This window comes from Copadichromis virginalis, linkage group LG16 (assembly GCF_057382275.1).
Source record: "Copadichromis virginalis isolate Kocher_CV1m ecotype Utaka linkage group LG16, C_Virginalis_male_GT1.1, whole genome shotgun sequence".
NCBI classification, from domain to species: Eukaryota; Metazoa; Chordata; class Actinopteri; order Cichliformes; family Cichlidae; genus Copadichromis; species Copadichromis virginalis.
This window is the reverse complement of record NC_140633.1, coordinates 21983258-21996341: the sequence shown is the minus strand read 5'-3', so window position 1 is coordinate 21996341 and position 13084 is coordinate 21983258. Positions and strand designations below refer to the sequence as shown.

The window sequence follows — 13084 nt, the reverse complement described above, 5'->3', positions numbered from 1 at the left end:
TGTTTGGTTTGAATACTTTATTGTATCCTTTGTAGGCAATGGGTGAAGTCTTAGAGATCATTGGAGAATGGGTTTTCTCTTCTTGATCCTTTCCAAGCCCTTTAATCTCAGGCTTTTCACTTTCTTATTCTTGGCTCTTACATCCTGTGTTCAGGATGTAAGATCCAGCCAAGTTGGAGTGACATCAGGGGACTGAGTCCATCACTGCAGAATACTACGCCTCCTTCAAAACCTCCTGGGCTTCTTTTTCAGTGTGTTTTGGATCATTGTCCATCTGTACTGTGAGGCACAGAATCAACTTTAATGTATTTGGCTGAAACCAAAGTATACAGGGAGTGCAGAATTATTAGGCAAGTTGTATTTTTGAGGAATAATTTTATTATTGAACAACAACCATGTTCTCAATGAACCCAAAAAAACTCATTAATATCAAAGCTGAATGTTTTTGGAAGTAGTTTTTAGTTTGTTTTTAGTTTTAGCTATTTTAGGGGGATATCTGTGTGTGCAGGTGACTATTACTGTGCATAATTATTAGGCAACTTAACAAAAAAACAAATATATACCCATTTCAATTATTGATTTTTACCAGTGAAACCAATATAACATCTCCACATTCACAAATATACATTTCTGACATTCAAAAACAAATCAGCGACCAATATAGCCACCTTTCTTTGCAAGGACACTCAAAAGCCTGCCATCCATGGATTCTGTCAGTGTTTTGATCTGTTCACCATCAACATTGCGTGCAGCAGCAACCACAGCCTCCCAGACACTGTTCAGAGAGGTGTACTGTTTTCCCTCCTTGTAAATCTCACATTTGATGATGGACCACAGGTTCTCAATGGGGTTCAGATCAGGTGAACAAGGAGGCCATGTCATTAGTTTTTCTTCTTTTATACCCTTTCTTGCCAGCCACGCTGTGGAGTACTTGGACGCGTGTGATGGAGCATTGTCCTGCATGAAAATCATGTTTTTCTTGAAGGATGCAGACTTCTTCCTGTACCACTGCTTGAAGAAGGTGTCTTCCAGAAACTGGCAGTAGGACTGGGAGTTGAGCTTGACTCCATCCTCAACCCGAAAAGGCCCCACAAGCTCATCTTTGATGATACCAGCCCAAACCAGTACTCCACCTCCACCTTGCTGGCGTCTGAGTCGGACTGGAGCTCTCTGCCCTTTACCAATCCAGCCACGGGCCCATCCATCTGGCCCATCAAGACTCACTCTCATTTCATCAGTCCATAAAACCTTAGAAAGATCAGTCTTGAGATATTTCTTGGCCCAGTCTTGACGTTTCAGCTTGTGTGTCTTGTTCAGTGGTGGTCGTCTTTCAGCCTTTCTTACCTTGGCCATGTCTCTGAGTATTGCACACCTTGTGCTTTTGGGCACTCCAGTGATGTTGCAGCTCTGAAATATGGCCAAACTGGTGGCAAGTGGCATCTTGGCAGCTGCACGCTTGACTTTTCTCAGTTCATGGGCAGTTATTTTGCGCCTTGGTTTTTCCACACGCTTCTTGCGACCCTGTTGACTATTTTGAATGAAACGCTTGATTGTTCGATGATCACGCTTCAGAAGCTTTGCAATTTTGAGACTGCTGCATCCCTCTGCAAGATATCTCACTATTTGTGACTTTTCTGAGCCTGTCAAGTCCTTCTTTTGACCCATTTTGCCAAAGGAAAGGAAGTTGCCTAATAATTATGCACACCTGATATAGAGTGTTGATGTCATTAGACCACACCCCTTCTCATTACAGAGATGCACATCACCTAATATGCTTAATTGGTAGTAGGCTTTCGAGCCTATACAGCTTGGAGTAAGACAACATGCATGAAGAGGATGATGTGGACAAAATACTCATTTGCCTAATAATTCTGCTCTCCCTGTACAACACATATTTTCAAATCACAAATAAAACATCAGAGACCCAGTACATGAGAATGAATTCATTGTTTTAAGAGGATGTTGTAAGTTTTAGATTACGAGCTGTTCAAAAGGCTTCCATAGTTTCCCTGACATCATTCCGGTTCAGGTCCAATCACATTTATGCCAGTCAAAATATAACCGCACAATGTCTGCAATTGAGGCTTGGCCTATTTTTATTCACTAAAACTTCAAAAGCTATTTGTACATTGTGTGCATATCCTTTAATATTAGGAGTAGAGTGCTACGTATTCAGTGCACAAAGAGTTATTGTTCTAAGCACTTTTGAAAACACCCGGATTTATAAAAGAACCATGTAGCTCCAATGGCATTCAAGGAAAGCAAAAGACCAAATGAGGCCCAAGCAGCAGAGCATGCTCCTGCAGAGACACAAGAAGGAAGAATATATTGAGAAGGAGATGATTAATCGTTTTCTCTGTTTATTGGAATTTAGTTTTATATTTCACATTTAAATGAGTTGGACAGTATTCAAACACCACCTGACACCTGTATCCAACACATTGAAAAATGTTTTCCAACAGACAAGATCTGACATAGAAAAGAATGTGAGACAAATTTGGTATGAAAAGAACTTCAAGCTAAGACATGCTGTTAGCTTAAAGAACTGGTCGTATTACACTGGGTGGAGCATCACTCATTGATTGATTAACTTATCTCTAGGGTAATCGAACTACTTCTTTAACGTAACTATTCTCCAAGGAATTCTAACTTCTAGGGCATGATGAAAATGCTTAAATATGGAGAGAAATTTATATGGAATAATTTTACTCATAGTCTAGATATTCAAGTCTCTGTTTATATCTTTCAATAGGAGAAAACAAGAAAACCAAACAGAGTAACATCTAAATGACACAACATCCACAAAAGCTCAGATCTAAAAAAGAGAAACAAAAGATAAATTTGAACAAACTGCACAGCTAAATCCAAACTGATCTCACCTGATGCCACATGCACATAGAGCTGACCATGTTTTATTCCATATGAGTTAGCTGCTTCACACTCATAGAGGCCATTTAGATAAGCGGTCAGACTCAGCAGTTGTAGCTTTGCACCCTCTTCTTTGACAGCAGACTCCAGGAAAGACTGCCCAGATCTGATAAAAAACATGAATGAGGCTCAACATTAAATATACATAAAGTGAGTGAGTTGTGATTTGTGCCAAAAGTTAAATGAAAAGTTAAACAAATTTCAGTCTTTGTGATAGTATTTTTCTTTATTCACATAAAGACGATGGATACACAAAACATCATGTTAATGGAGACAATACTTGGACTACAGCTTGAGCTGTGGGGGAATAAAGGCAGTTGACAAAGTCTTTGTCTTTAGTGAAAAGCAGATAAAGAGCCATTCAGAAAACCCTATGAAGAGTAGGTTTTCACGGTGGGGTTATCAAGGCCCAACCCAGAAACGAGGCAAATGGTGAGCGGGTATCCCTGGGGCGAGGCTTTAACCCACGAAGCCCTAATAAGAATATCCTGAAGAAATAACATGTGCAGGAGATGCCCTAGGTGTTGGGTACAGTGTTTATCAGGGGCAGCCGAGGGAGAGATTTTAGATATCGTGGGTGTGTCTTGGTAGAGGAGATCTGTGGTGGTGCAAAGACAGGGTTTCTGGATAGTTTTAATCTCCCAAATATAGCAAAAATCTGTTGATACATATCAGAAAACTTTTCTTCGCACCCAACTCTGCTATGGTACCTTAAATCTGATAGGACCACTAGCACACTCTACTTAAAAAACATGCCTTAGGCAGTAAAAGAAATATTTATACTTTACCTGCTCCAGGTAAAGTTTGCATTTGGGTTGGCTTCTGTCACACACTCAAATTAGTCCTCTGAAATCACTGAAATGTTCACTTCTGTAGGAGACACTGCAAAAAATAGAGCAAGAAATGTGTTAATCTTGAACTGAGGAAATATTTATGCTATCAAAATAACATCTCACATATGTTTTAGTAAATCTTGGTTAGTTTAGATTTTGTTTTAAAGCCATTTTAGAAAACAGTTCTTTTCCTGCTTCATGGTTTTCATTGGCTCACTTACATACACTTCAATCAATCAATCTTTATTTATAAAGCACTTTTCAAAAAAAAAAAAAGTAGCACAAAGTGCTTTACATGGTTAAAAGCAGCCCACCCCACCCCACCCTCCAACTTACTCCACACACTCTCATTAACATAAACAATGTGAATACACACATATCCCCCCCCCCCCCCCCCCCCCACACACACACTTAAAGCGTAAAATTGGGCTGGGCTCGCATGTGCCAAATGAGGAAACACTATAACAGGGAGCCGTCTGCACCGGGAGCCGGTCACAGACCGCAACCTCCAGGCCGGGCACACAGCAGGAGAGAGGCAAAGAAGCCCCCCAGCCAGGCTGAGAGGACCCCAGAGACCCAGCAGCCACGGTCAATCACAGCCCCGGTGCAGAGAGCCCCCTCCGAGGAAACACTGGAGATATGACGCAATAGGCTATATACAGGGTAAAACGATAAAATAAATAAGAACGGGATACAATATAAATATAAATATAAATAAAGTAAGAAGATTAAAAAATGAATAAGAATAAAATCAATAAATATTAGGTAAAGCCTAAATTAATAATAGAATAACCGGATAGAATAAAAAAGCATAAAATAAATAAACGTTAAGTAAAAGCTGAATTAAAAAGGTGGGTCTTGAGCCTGTTCTTAAAAACGTGTACGTTCTCTGCGGCCCTGAGCTCCTCCACAGGCTGTTCCACAGACGAGGACCATACCACTGAAAAGCTGCCTCTCCGTGAGTATGTGTCCTGACTTTAGGGACAATTAAAAGGCCAGTACCAGAGGACCTCAGGGTCCGCGAGGGTTCATATGGTAAAAGCAGATCTGAGAGATAAGAAGGCCCAAGACCATTAAGACATTTAAAAACCAATAAAAGAACTTTAAAATCTACCCTGAAACACACGGGGAGCCAATGCAGCGATTCTAAAACCGGTGTAATGTGGGCCCACCCTCTGGTCTTCATCAGCACACGAGCTGCTGAGTTTTGTAAAAGTTGTAAAGTTGAAATATTCTTTTTAGGAAGACCAGAGAGCAGGGCATTACAGTAATCAATGCGACTGGTAATAAAAGCATGCATCAGCATCTCCGTGTTGGCCCGAGAGAGAATAGCGCGAACTCTGGCTATATTTTTTAGATGATAAAATCCAATTTTGGTTACATGTTTAATATGTGGGATAAAACCAAGCTCAGAGTCAAAAATAACACCCAGGTTTTTCACTTGTAGCAAAGGACATAGTGAAAATGCCTCTAATTTAGACAAGAGTTTCTCTCTCTGAGCCTCGATCGGGACCGATGATTAAAACTTCAGTTTTGTCCTGGTTAAGCTGTAAAAAGTTTTCTGCCATCCAAGATCTTATATCTAGAATACAGTTAAAAAGGGCACTTATAGCTTTAAACTCTAAATTTGAGGTATATTGTTCTAAACAAGCATACCGTTGTGTTACTTATTTTATACTGTTGTTTAGGAGTCAAAAATAAACTCTCATAATAAGGCTTATTGCAGTGGAAACTGTTAACGGGGTTTTATTATTATTTTTTCTATGCATACAGACAACAAACAACTAAAATTACTGATCAAACAATAATATTTTTTCTATTTTAATATTCTTTAGTTACTATTTTATGTGGCCTAGGTAAAATGTTACAGTCCCACTCAACATAGAGAAGTAAGGAGAAACGTGTCTCAATTTAATACTTAATGCTACTTGTTATAAAAAAGTGTGTGTCTGTTTTTGTTAAAAACACTGATGTAGGGTTTGTAAAAAGAACTGAAAGGATAGACATTACATTATTCATAAACAAATGTATTTTATCATTAGATAATGAAACTATTTTTGTCTCATGGCTGGATGACCGGTACAGAGTAATTTCATACTGTGAAAAGAGGTTTTTGCTCATTTCAGTTCAGTAGCATTACCTTATGGTTGAATGTAAACGTGTGTGTGTCTGGCTGTGCACCTTGTTAAATAGCAAATTAAACAATTAAAATTATTAAATGGACAGCGACACAAAAGAGGGAAAATAATAAACTCTATTACCGTAATAGATGATACTCACAGTAGACCTGTATGGGGAAGGGCAGGGTTTCTTCTTTAGTCAGGGAGTCACCGCTAATGACACACTGGACCTTGTGACCATTAATCTCTCTCGTAGGAACACCAAACAGAGAGCTGACTGTGGTAGTCGTGCGGTTGTCACACTGGGTGGAGTTTGTTGTCGTCCTCACTTTGTCTCCCAAAGCACCAGTTAGCCACCTCATCACTGCAGGAGGCTTCGATCCAGCAGCTGTGCAGGTAGCAAATAAAACCTCTTCTGTGCCCAAAGTGGGAAGATTGTCCTTGATGCTTGTGAAAGGAGGCACTAGGAGAGTTACAGCACTTAAATAAATCAACATGCAAGCAGGATGGTGAAAGTAACTCCTTCTCTATGTCACACACAAACACAAAGAGTATTTTAAATAAATGTTTAAGGGACAGGCTTAGGGCGTCGGGGGGTTCCCCGGAGGCATCTTCCTTGGGGGGCTCAACCCGGGGTAGCGGTCATGTCCGGTTAGGGGCTCTGTTGGCTCTCAGGTGACTGTTTCCTCGCGGCTGCGTGCAGCGGGGCTAGGGGAGGGTCTGTGCTGACGGACGTGGGTTACTGACCTGGCAACCTGGCTGCCCCTGGGTGGGTCCGGGATGGGCGTGAGGTTCTGGGGGCGCTCCGTCTCTGGGCTGGGGCCCGGGCCGGGCCTCGGGGGCTTGGGTCCTGGTTGGTGTGTTGCCGGGGTTGTGGGCGGGTGGGTGCATGGGGGCCCGGCCCTGGAGCAGGGTGCCGCCGGTGCGTCGAGCCGCCTGGGGGGCTCTTCAACTGGTGGGGGGGATGGTCACATCTTGCAGGAGCTTTCTTCTCTTCAGGAACTCTCTGCAGGAGGGGGAGATACAGGAGAGGTGGAGGAAGATCTCAGCCTGGGCGTTTACCGTCTTATGTAGTCTGGAAGATGTGTGGATGGTGGGGTGGGTGCAGTTTTCTCTGTGGTGGGGTTGGGTGGACTGTCCAGGGCTCTGTGGAGCCGGAGGGCGCTACTGCACTGGGCCCCGGTCTGATGGGCCTGGGCCCCCCTTCCCTGGCGGGTCGCGAAGGGTGGGAGTGCCTACTGGGGTCAGCGGGGGAGCTGGCCCCAGGGAGGGGTTACCTGCCCCTCCCTTCCTTCCCTCCCCATCTCCAGCTGCCTCCCTCTTCCCGCTCCTCCACAACCACCCACACATGCAGGGCCTTGGAGTGGGGGTATGTCACCAGGGTGCAGGGGAGGCTACCCCCCCCCCCCCCGTCCCCCCCGTCCCCTTCTGGCTGCCTCTGCCTCAATTTTATCCCACAACTTAGACATTCACATTATTCACACTCTCATTACACATACATATAGGATCTTGGGGGTGGGCACGATCACAGAGTCCAAATTACCATCAGGGTGTACACCTCACCCCTGACGTCGTTGCCCACCTCTCAATTTTAAATACACTTAGTCATTGAGGGCTAGCAGGAGGGACTATGCGCTTACCTGCTGCTCCTTGGCAGGTAGCTCCATGCCCTCCTGGGTTTTAATTGCACCTTAGAACACATATGCATCAACACTACAATGAGCGGGTGGAGGGAGGTTTGGAGTCTTCTCCCACCCCCATTCTCTGCGGCCTGCTGGAGCGGGAGGGCTAGTAGGAGGAGTTGGCCGTCCGACTGCGGTCTGGGGTGTGGGGCCTCCCTGCTGCTGCGGAGTCGGGGTGGTCTGCCTCTCCCCACCGCAGGGAAAAGGGTAACACCACCTGGGTCTGGGTGCAATTCCCCCCTCCAGGGGCAAGGGTACCTAGACCCGGTTTGTAGAGTACGCTTGGGGAGTGTGATTGTGTGTACAGCGTCTCTTTATGTCTGTCTCCACGTTGGTTGAGTGTGGAGTGAGTGCATATGAGAGCATGAGGGTGGGAATGGATGTTTGTGTCTGTGTGTGCCTGTATGTCTGTGTCTATATGTCAGGTTGGGTATTAGACGCCACCTCTCTGGGGACATCTCAGGCCCTCCAAGGTTTGGAGGCCTATCTCCACCCACCACCACTTCCCCTGCCGGTGGCGGACTCCCTCAGGTGTCGGTGTGTTGGTGGTTCTTTGTGTCTGGGGGTGGGCGTCCGGGTACACACCGGCTCACTCCTTGGCGGCCGCTTGTCGGGGCCTGGGGCCTGGGGCTCGCTCGGGCCCCCTTTGGAGGTGGGGTGCCCCCGGCCTCTCGGCCTGGGGCTCGGTCACTCAGGCACAGCTGGGGGCCGGCGGAGCTCACGGGCGCGTCACTGCAACTCCCCCTGACTTCTGCTCCGCGGCTGCTGAGTGAGCCCTCATCTGGGACTCTCCTCAGCTCTTACTGGAACAGTGGCGCGGCTGCCCCTCTGTTGGTCTTCCATGGTCTCTTGTGTTCTGGGGGCCTCTGGATGTCTGGAGTTTTGATCTCCTCCATACCCGCTTCACACCCTGGAGGACGGGGCTGAGGCCCCCCCACACTCCCTAGCAGATCATTACATGGAGAAACCTTTGGAATGCAAGCATGCTGATCCACACAGGTATGCACACATGGGTATTCACAGACGCGGACTAAAGCTTTCTTGGCTGCTGCCTCAAAGCACACTGTGCGCTGTCTATCTTGCGTGCTGCACAATATCGTTTATTATTTAGTAAATATTGATATCTATGACTAGCTAGTTTATTGTGATGGTGCTTTGTTTTCTCTATTATTATGTTGCTCTTTGTTGTTTACTGTCTCCTCTGTTTGTTTTTTTTTTTTTTTTTTTTTTTTTTCTCCATACAGGTGACCCAGGAGTTCTTTTTTTTTTCTCTCTCTTCCCCCCCCTTCTCACCGTCTCTTCTCCCCTTTGGTTTTCTTTCTTTCTCTCCCCCTCTTTCTCTCATTCATTCCCCCTGTCCTATTTATTAAAAAAAAAAAAAAAAAAAAAGACAAAGGATGAACTGAAGCTCTGCCATCACGTAATGTCGCATACTGCTGTTTCTGATGTCATTTAGAAAAAAATAAATAAAAATAAATAAATAAATAAATAAATAAATAAATAAATAAATAAATGTTTTTTCATACCGAGCAAGTTCAGAGGAATCTCAGTCTTCTGATTTCCACTTGGAAACAGGGTGAAGATGCACGTGTAGCTGCCTTCATCCTTCAGGGCAACATTGGATAACTGGAGAGTTCCATTTTTGTTGTTAAAATTCCCGATATATTTAAATCTATCATCACGTCCATTGACAAACTGGAGTCTATTTCTGGGTTGGATAGTAATAAAATTGTCATTATGAGGTTTTTCTCTCATCTTCCTCTGCCAGGTAATCTGTGTCAGGTCATCATTGGTATCAGTGACATGACACGGTAAGATGGCCGTACCTCCTTGAACCACTGTCACACTTCCACCAATCACCTGCAGAGCTATAAAGAGAATGAAACACTATAAAACTGAACTGGACAAAGCAGAAACAGAGGATCCAAAAAGATTTACAGGTTTAAACACTAAAGTACAAGTTTACTTATGTCTGGCCTCCTCAAAAACTCTTGAGGGAGAGGCTGGAATTTCATTAGAAACTTGATGTATCGAATCTGTATGATACAGTGCATCTTAGATGAACCTAAATGAGAATGCCATAGATCTTACACGCCAAATTGATTACCTTATTTCACAGGTTTGGCACATCCTTCGTAAAACAAAAATAAAAAATAAAGTCCACTTTGGACTTTCAGTCTTTGTTATAGAATTTGTGGGGATAAGTAAACTGATTATAGGCAGTTGAAAGTCATGGCTGTATTGCTAAAACAGGACGAGCTGGATTATATTCTATGCTCCAGCTACTGACTTAGCAAACACACCTTTATCATGACTTGAATTTTCACAGCAGATTGAAAATGAAGTGTCTAAAATTACTGTAACAGTTTGCAGAGAAGGCAACACCCATGTTTTGATTTAATGGTCTCATTCCTTGCCTATGCATCATGATTCTAAATGCTGGGGTGTGCAGTTTTGTTTACACTTGCTAACAGACAAAGTCATGACTAAGTATAGGATATGTAAAGATGTTTTTGCTCGTTTCAAACATACTGTGTCTGAGAGTGAAACAATGTGAAATTTGATCATGATCTTTAGCATTTCTTTAGCACTATCCAAATTTAGCTGTGGCTCAAACTGGTATCTATAACCATATTTAGAAACTCAACACTAATTTGGGAACTTATTACACAAAGGCAAAATCACAAATTTCACAAATGGACTATAGAAATCCCTAGCACAGCAGGTTCACAGCACAAGTTACCATGGGGAATGACCCCAGCAAGAACTCAATCACCTTTAAAGTAGAGAAAATCAAGCATCAACCCCAGAGGTACCAGTATAAGCTTTAAAAAAAATGCTATTATTTTAAAGATGTTAATAAACGTTTTTAGCGGTGCTCCGAGGTTAACCAGCCCCTTTTTATACTGTGAAAAGATTGTGAATCATAAACCAGCCGTGGATATTTTTGCCATGATCACACTCTGAAAAGTAAAAAGCTAGGTTAACACATAATAGATCAAACAAACTGTGAATTCTGTCAGAAATAAACACTTTATTTGTTGGGAACAAAATACAAAAACGAAGTAGCCATTTTTTACAATTATTATGGATGTTTTAAGGCTGTAAAACCCCTCACTACACACTTTAAACACTTTTCTCAGACAGGCATGATCATTTTCACACTTTTCTCTCTTGTTTAAACAGTTCAAACCTGCTTAGAAAATATAAGTCTAGCATTATAGAATGAAACCAAAGGCTCGCGCTGTGCCTTTGATGGTGAAAAACGTTTCCTCGACATTGTTGTGTTTGTTGGGGAGAAAACTAATAAAGATTCAATACAGCACTTCAGAGTCACACTGCTAGCGATCGAAGATTTAAGTAAACTTGACAGGCCGAAGGCATTCTGTTCTCTACAGGAGATGCGGCACGAGATTGATTGACAATGGTCGACAGCCAATCAGGAATCTCACATCACAGGTTGATTTGAGTTACTTTTAATGTATCTATACCTTTACATGACTATCAAAAAATGAGTGACATAGGCAGCAAACAAACAGCTTCTATATACTGTCAGCATCTCTGCTCAGCAGGAGTGCAGCCAGGAGCACCAGACGACAGGGGATCATAGAGAATTTACTTAGTATGAAATTACTGACCAAGAACACACAAAGAAAAGCTCCATCCATCCATCCGATCTTTTTTCTTGCCATTAGCTCATTGCTGGAGGAGGAGTGGGGAGCGATAATTACAATATAACACAAAAAGAACTTTTACGTTTACGTATACACCATTTATGTAGTATACACCATTGCAACTCAGTATCTCCTGCTTTAATAGTAGCAGGCGTCTGGGTGAGACGGAAACTGCCAACATTCCTCTGGAAGAGAAAAAAAAAACCTCAGACAGTATGTCTTTGTTAGTGAACAGGTTTCTGCCTGTTACTGTGGCCAGGCTTTCAAGTAGAGTTCACTAGTAATTTATTACCATTACAAACGAATTTGAAATTGTACTATTTTGTTATTTTGTTTCTGTGAACATTGTTACACTGTAACATGATCACAAGAAACAGCTTAGCCCTTTAAAAAGAAGTTTTTAAAAAGTCAGTTACTTTGGAATGACACCTTTCAAATAACAGAAAAAGAAAAAAAAAAACCCACAAAGAGCTTGCAAAGCTTCAAATAGCCATATTTATTTTTTAGGTTTTAGGGAAGCTTTACCCCCACCTAGTGAAATAAACCACAAGTGGATTTCACAGGCTTTTACCAAAGATATTGCATCTTTGCACAGTCATTAAAATTTATAGGATAAAAAGTAGATGGTCAAACCTAAATAAATTGAAATAGAAGGTCACTGATAAGAAATGCCTATCAGTGACTGGTTGTTTTTAGATCATCCTAAACAAAAGACAACTGTTTGTGAATCATACATACAGGGAGTGCAGAATTATTAGGCAAGTTGTATTTTTGAGGAATAATTTTATTATTGAGCAACAACCATGTTCTCAATGAACCCAAAAAACTCATTAATACACAGCAAAATCTCCAGTGTTAAATTAACACTGGAGAGTGTCTATATGGGTCCACACCTTTGAGTGTTAAATTAACACTTTTGACAGTGTTATATGTTTAAAAGTAACCTAGTCAGTTGATTTTCTAACACTGGAAAATAACTCAAAATGTTAGAAATATTCCAGTGTTAGAAAATCAGCACTGGTCAGTGTTAGTCTTTGTTAATCTTCAAAACTGACTAGGTTACTTTTAAACATATAACACTGTCAAAAGTGTTAATTTAACACTCAGTGTTGTATTTAACATGTTAATCATGTTTTTCTTGAAGGATGCAGACTTCTTGCTGTACCACTGCTTGAAGAAGGTGTCTTCCAGAAACTGGCAGTAGGACTGGGAGTTGAGCTTGACTCCATCCTCAACCCGAAAAGGCCCCACAAGCTCATCTTTGATGATACCAGCCCAAACCAGTACTCCACCTCCACCTTGCTGGCGTCTGAGTCGGACTGGAGCTCTCTGCCCTTTACCAATGCAGCCACGGGCCCATCCATCTGGCCCATCAAGACTCACTCTCATTTCATCAGTCCATAAAACCTTAGAAAAACCAGTCTTGAGATATTTCTTGGCCCAGTCTTGACGTTTCAGCTTGTTTGTCTTGTTCAGTGGTGGTCGTCTTTCAGCCTTTCTTACCTTGGCCATGTCTCTGAGTATTGCACACCTTGTGCTTTTGGGCACTCCAGTGATGTTGCAGCTCTGAAATATGGCCAAACTGGTGGCAAGTGGCATCTTGGCAGCTGCACGCTTGACTTTTCTCAGTTCATGGGCAGTTATTTTGCGCCTTGGTTTTTCCACACGCTTCTTGCGACCCTGTTGACTATTTTGAATGAAACGCTTGATTGTTCGATGATCACGCTTCAGAAGCTTTGCAATTTTGAGACTGCTGCATCCCTCTGCAAGATATCTCACTGTTTGTGACTTTTCTGAGCCTGTCAAGTCCTTCTTTTGACCCATTTTGCCAAAGGAAAGGACGTTGC

General features: G+C 42.6%; 1 pseudogene; it reads right to left on the bottom strand.

Moving 5' to 3' along the window:
- Positions 1-2187: 2187 nt before the first annotated feature.
- Positions 2188-11231, bottom strand: LOC146690736 (nectin-4-like; annotated as a pseudogene).
- Between the last annotated feature and the right edge of the window lie 1853 nt (positions 11232-13084).